At 34.4% G+C, this 7,081-nt stretch overlaps 1 protein-coding gene across 1 annotated transcript in view; it reads left to right on the plus strand.

The window, feature by feature from the left end:
• AKAP6 (A kinase (PRKA) anchor protein 6) overlaps window positions 1-2,478 on the plus strand; it is a gene marked incomplete at its 5' end in the record, with an annotated part of 29,655 nt that extends 27,177 nt beyond the window's left edge. The window contains one exon of the mRNA XM_008938775.1: window positions 1,965-2,478. The remainder of the gene's footprint in view (window positions 1-1,964) is intronic.
• Between the last annotated feature and the right edge of the window lie 4,603 nt (window positions 2,479-7,081).

A 7,081-nucleotide genomic window follows, 5' to 3' on the forward strand; every position in this document is an offset into this window, starting at 1 on the left:
TATATATAATTACCATTATACAAAAAAATAATAACAAGTAAGCAGGCTTAAAAATATCTCTGTCAGCACTGGCCAGTGTCTTGCATGAGCCAATAGAGAGTTTTTCAACAGAGGTGCACAAAAAGCTATGTTGACTTTATTTGTCAAGTAGGGGACAGCTTGAAAAAACTATCTTTCTGTAAATGAGATCATGCAATCTTGTGCTGTCATTGTGACCCATGACTCACCAAAGGGATGTGGATTTTTAGTCACATATTCAATATGCATAGAGATCAATATATTAAGGAGGTTTATATGATGGGTCCAAAGACTTTTCTAGAGGATACATTAGTTCTGTGTGTAAAATAAATCCAAAAGGTATTTCCTTCCTTTTGTGCAGAATTTGTAATTTAAACTTAAGTTTTAACCTAATTTAGGGAAAAAAATACTTTACTTGGCCTTAAGAAAACTAAACTGGTTGAATTTAACAGTGCTGCAATGTTAACCAGAATATCCTGCGGCTTGCTATAGCTGGGAGAAACCCAGGGCTGGTACTCAGAAAGCCTGACTGTTATGTCTTGATCAGCAATAGGGTTTTCTTTTTTTTTATGACTTACTCCTTCCTTGCCTCAGCTTCTTTAGCAACAAAATAATGAGATTAACAATAAATGGGACAGGTGAAGCATAATTTATTCACTGAAGAGTGTTTTGAGATCCACAGATAAAAGATGCATAAATGTAAAGGACCATTAGTTAATTATTCATTACAAGAGAAGAAAAATATACAGGTTTACACAATAGTTAATATGTAATAATTTACTTTTACAGACTGGGACTGCAAGAATAATCTCAATCTTTGCTTACACTTTTTTTTTCTAGAGGTTTTTATAGGGATGTAAATACTTCCATGTTTCTTTATAACATTTAAAACAGCCTGACTTTTTAGCTCCTTAAAATAGCTGACTTAAAAATTAAGTAGAATAAAAAGATAATCTGTACTGTCTGTGAATTACATAATTTTTTAAAAGCTTGACATAATCCATCAGTGAGACTTTTCTTGCTATAGATAAATGAAACTCATGCCAGACTTGTAGAACCGTTTTGATACAACTTTCCCCTTTATTCGGATCAGTTCTTCATTAATTTCTGAACAAACTGTTGAGTTTTTCACTGTTTTAATGTAAGTATATTTCTTCTATAAAGGAGGGAGGAGGTCAGCTACAGCAAATAAAATCAAAGGAGAAGGTAACTGGAGAGATCCAGATATTCCTTCTTAATTTGGAAGGCACATAATGCATGTCCAGAGTACATGCTATGAAATGCCTATGAGATGTACTTTGCACTAATTTTTGAGCTATACTATGACAGTTATTTCTATATAATCCTTATCATAAGCCTGTGCTCTTTGATTAATAGTTTCACCCTAAACTCTGAGCTGGATAATTCTCTAGAAAGAAAATGTAAGTCTTTGCTGGCACTAGATGTGTGTAAATAGCTATTTACGATATAAAAATACAGTTTTATTCATGGACCAATTCTGTGACAATCTTTTCCTCTTCTCCATTGGAATCTCATTCTATATGTTTACATAAATGTTAAAATATGTGATAAGTAAATCTTTCTCTTGCTTGGCTTTTGAAAATTCCTGTTTTCATGATCAGTGCACTTTGGAATGTACAAAGGTAAGTTCACAGGTAAGGATGAGGACAGGATCCAAGGAAAAGGTCAGATTTTATGACTTTCCTTGTTTCTTCAGAAAAAAAGTCTTTACAAAAATCAATGAGTTTTCTACATCAATACAATTTTTCACACTAACTTGTACCTCAAGCTGTTAAAAATCATTGTTTGCCTACTGTATGCTTCTGCATTAAAGGCTCTGGCACATGCCCATTTAGTAACTATCTATGGTTGTTCTGAAAGAGCTATGTTTTGCAAATAAAACTTCATTTTCTGTAACCTACTATTACTTTTCTGTTTCCTTTTAGAAACTTGGCTGCAATTCAGGTGCAGGTTCATCCTGTAAACCCTGGGATGACCTTCAATTCCATTGTATCACTGCCTTTCATTACACTGACTCCCAAGATAAATTTTCTTTCCAAATGTGATTTGTCTATGTTGGCTTTGTGATTAGGCTGCATATGCTAGTCCTATTTCAGTGATCATTTTGTATTGTAGCAAGGCCATTTGCTTTCATAACGATTCTTCTCCCAAGCTACCTCTAATGACCTCCCCTTCCTAAATTGGATGCGCCTGTACTACTTATCACTGGTTCTGTTCTTTAAAGTTTTGAAGTTCCACAGAATTCACTATCAGTTTGGTTTATCTTTTCAGAACTGTACCTGTCAGTACTCTGCTATTTTATGTATCAAATTTAATATTTATGTGTATAATGTATAAGTTTATTGAAATTATTTTACTTTTAAAGTGAAAATTTTGTTGGATTGCAACAAAAAGAAGTCATTAGCCCTTCTGATTCAATATATTAAAAACTAAGCAATTAAAACAAAAGTAATTTTATTTATTTAATTTTAAAATTTAATCTATGCAACACTTCAAGAAACAACTACACAGTGTTGTATATTAGAAACTGTTGACATTCTACTGAATTAAGTACAACATTTTTGTTTTTTATGCTTCTTGAGGTGGTAATGAGAAAAAAAGTTTTTTAAAAAATGTGTGCCTTGCTGTATTTCTTATACCATTTATTAAAAAGCTGCTTTCACAGTAAAATTATGTTGGTTTGAAAGGAGGAAATAGCAAGGTTAAGATGTGTGAATAATTTCTGTATATATGTATAACCAAGTGCAAACCTTGATGTATAATGACAGTATAAAATGCTTTCATGTTTGTGATGTCCGGTGATGTTGAAAATATAAGCCTTAAAAGCATTAGATTGCATGGTAATTAGAATTGGCATAATAAACACTGTTTATTGGGGAAAAAAAAAAAAAGCAGAACTGGTGATCTGTTCCCTGCGTTCCAAGAACAGAATGCTTTATCAGAGCACAGAAGCATGTTTTGGTTTGCAAATATTCCTTAGAGACATGTGATTCCATAGTTGGTGAAGATTTTTATTATCCGACTCAGAGGTAAAAACTTCACGTGAAAGTTTCTGCAGGTCTTTTGGGCCAAACAAGAAGATACAAACATTTAGTAAACTAGTACACTGCCAACTGCAGTGATGGCAATGGTCAGGCACACTTTTATAGCAGACCTTTTCTTTATCAGTAACAGTTTGATTCTTAAAATTTCATTCATTCACATGATCATATTGAATAACACTACTGGGAAGGGATGGCAGGAAAGTTAAAAGGCAAGGAATACTCTCCCACACTACCTTTAATCATTATTTTTCCAAGTATGTAAAAGTTTTTACAAAAAGCTTCAGCATTTTAAAAAATGTGCATCAGTTTGACAAGCTTAACAGGGAGTTTATAGAAACAATACTGGCCAACTGATATGTTCATACAACATTGAAGGAACAGGTATTTTAAAAAACCATCATGTTTTCCAAATTATTAACAGCTTCGTATTACTGCAAGAGGCAAATTATTTATCTCTCAATTTAAATTTTCACTGCATGAAGTTTTCTGCTCTTGCATATCTTGTATCATGTACAAATCTAATAGGTTAACCTATAATTATCTAAAGTGTATAACTATATAGCTAAAAATCACTTTAATATATTTGAAGCATTTTTTATGAAATACATATAAAGTAGTTTGGACTATAACTCCACATTTTAGTAAAATATTTACAATGACCATTATGTTAATTTATGAGTTATTTCAAACATGATTTCTAAAGTGGTCTTGACCTGGGAATTGAGTTTGGAATAATGCTTTTTTTCTCTCCCTAGCATCTTTAGGTTTATGGTGTGTGGGTTTGGTTTTTTTTTTGGTGGTGGTTGTTATTGTTGTTGTATGACTTTAAGTTAAAAAAACACCTTACACCATGATGACATGAAAGCTAGTAAGTCAGAGGCTTTTCAGATCTTTCACCTTACCCAATAGGCTATGCAGAACTCCATCAATTACTTGTGCCATTCTGTTAGATCACTTGCCACAAATTCACTTTTTTTCCTGGGGGAAAACAGTAGTACTTGTCAAATCAATAAACCACATATTTGTGATAAAATATCTGGAATATTATATGGTCACAACTCAAATTTCTGTGGTTCCTTTCTGAGAGATGCAGAACATCTTAATTTAACGAGTATTCCCAAATGTCTATTATTTGGTCTCATGAGATAAAGTCGTCATTTTTATGACTGTGATGCAAGACCCATTGTTTTCAACTCTTCCTTTTTTGGTATGGTTAGAAGCTTTACCCTTTTTAATATTTCTTCTGAGAATATATTAGACTTTTTTGTCAATAAAAATAAATTTCTAAAGGAAATCTCTGATATATACTGTACAAGATTTGTTCATGTCTTAGTGTAAGTCATATGGTTATGGCCCTTTCTTGCCTGCTTCATGTTTCTTCTACAGAGAGCCAGAACTCTCCAGCTCTAAGCAAAGGGAATGCACACTAACACTGGTGGTAAAACACAGGCCTGGGACTACGATTTAAAAGGTGTTTTTTTAATCACAGTAGTTTTATGTACAGATAACCTTGTAAACCATATCCCTAGTCTTTCTCACATGACGGTTTGTCTTTTTCCCCAGGTAAGTCAAAAAGTTTTAATGGAACAGTGGTTCTGTACCTTTGTTACAGTAAGAGAAATCTGGGTGGCATCTCTGTCCTTATGGTTGGTTGTGCTGTTCACTGTACACGTATGTGCACATAAGCACACAAACACACACACAAAGATACTGAAATAGTTCCTGCTGGTTTCACAACTGTCAAATAAAGAGTCAGTATTAGTTAGATGGCATTGCAACCTTCCTCTTGGTTGCAGGATATGTGGATGACAGCCTCTCATGTCACATAATTTAGAATTTTATTCGAGTTATCCTGTGTTGAGGTTGTGTTTGGGTTTTTTTGGTTTGGTGGGTTGGGCTTGGTTTGGTTTGGGTTTTTTTTGGCTTGAAGACATCAGGAGCAATGTTGTAAGGGTTCTTGTGCTGCAGTGCACGGAAAGGGTGTTATTAATGTTTAGGCCAGACTGTACTCGGCTCAAGAGGATTAACAGGGATGTCAAGTTCTTAGCCAAGTCAATCTCCTTCACTGACAAGTTTCTACAAACTTCTTCCTAATAATAGCATCACTTTAAGAGGGATTTTAGCCAACAAATGACATCTGATCTGTTGCCTTCAGTGCTGTGCTTCTAATTTTTCAGACTTACCCTGTCTTTTGTAACTTTTCTACCAACCTGAATAGCTTACATTTTTCATGTGAGTACTGTTTTATCAGTAAATGCATGCTCATCCCTGATTTTAAAAATCTTTTTAAGGACTAGTTCATAAATTAACTTGGCATCACTTAGTGCTATGCACTAGGTGAATTCAAATTGCTTCAGTGCTTTAAAAATTGATTTTCCTGTGCAGTAGTATTACTTTATTTCTGGGGAGTGAGGAAATAGCTAAGTTCAAAGCACAGTTAGACTTGTGTAAGTTCAGTAATTTTAGTGTGCAAATATGACTAGGATATTATAGTTATTGTCAAACTAATTCTTAAAAATTACAAAAAGCATAGTATTATGAATTACATAGTAGGAACAGAACAGTTAGGGAAGTAAGTGTTTTTCCCTCTGTCTTATGTTGAGCTCACATCTCTGACATTCAGGGTTTGAAAAAGGTAGTGAAAATAGTTTTTAAAATGCATACAATTTTAAAAGTATATTTATCTTTCCTGTAATTACTATGAAGATGTTTTAAATGCAGGAAGGATCCAGTTGTAGCATGTTCCAAAGAAACATCATGAGAGTGACAGGGAAAGGGAAATATATTTGACAAGATTTCAAGCAATAGTGGAAAAACACAAACCATTGTTGATACACTTCATTACAGAATAAAAAAAATCAGGCTCTGGAAGAACTGATACTGAGCATCAACCATCTACCTCAAATCTATCTCTTTTTTTCAGGGAGATATAAATGCTATAGGAAATAACATGCCCTCAGGCAAGTTGGTATGACCATTTCTTGCACGGGCTACTGTGCACGTATACCTGAACTCCTGCTCTGAGGCTCTTGAATAAGAAACCTGATCCCAGCATTGCCTTTAGAGGACATGGGTTTTGTTCTTTCTTCCTAAGGAACAGGAGCAAATTTGGGCTGAGAAACATCAAGCTTGAAAATGATTTTTTATCAAACAGTTTTTAAATAATATACAGTCGCAGAAAAAAAAAAATACAAAAGGAAGAGAAAACAAAAAAGCAATCTTTCTGTAAATCCTAGTGATTCCCTGCCAGAAGTTTAATCAAGAATAGTCTAAGTGGGATTAAACTGATTGTTATTTATTTTAACATACTGATGCCAGACAGATCTATGCCTCTCTGTATTTTTTCCTTTACTTGCTTCAAAGTACAGCTTTTCAAAATGCTGAAAATACTCTAGAAATGTCTTTTCAATGGTCAAAACTGTGACATGAATTGGGTTGCTGAGCATCTCTGCCAGCCCAGCTGATCAGTGGTGCTTTTAATCAAAGGCAAAGTCTTTAAAAACCTTTACATGCACAGAGACCTCTATTTTCCACTATTGATATGACTACTAAAGAAAGCTTCCTCTGTTAGGGGAGTTTGACTTAAATGAGAGTATAAACGTTTCTCAAACCTGTTGCTGTTCATTTTACATATTCCTCTATGTCTTATCCTCTGGGCTGAGCTGAACAGTTCGTTCTCCACTTGTACCTTTTCTTGCACTGTTCAGCAACAAAAGGAAGGGTTTGCAACTTATGTTTGTAACAGGCAATTCACAGGTAACTTTAATGAAAGGTGGGCAAGTGGCAGGCAGAACAATAGGGACTTGGAGTGAAGCAAAGGTGGGTGGTAGATACATAATGCTGCAGCTGTGCCAGCTAGGCTGGAGAAAGGATCTGGATCTGGAAATGTCATGCTGGCTGATGACTGAAAAAGAGGAGAGAAGCAGAAGAGGAGGTAGAGCTTCAAGGGTGGTTGATGGGAACTAGCACTGGTTAAAATATTTGTAGAATGGTAGGAG

This window comes from Merops nubicus, unplaced genomic scaffold (genome assembly GCF_000691845.1).
Source record: "Merops nubicus isolate BGI_N331 unplaced genomic scaffold, ASM69184v1 scaffold13844, whole genome shotgun sequence".
Lineage (NCBI taxonomy): Eukaryota > Metazoa > Chordata > Aves > Coraciiformes > Meropidae > Merops > Merops nubicus.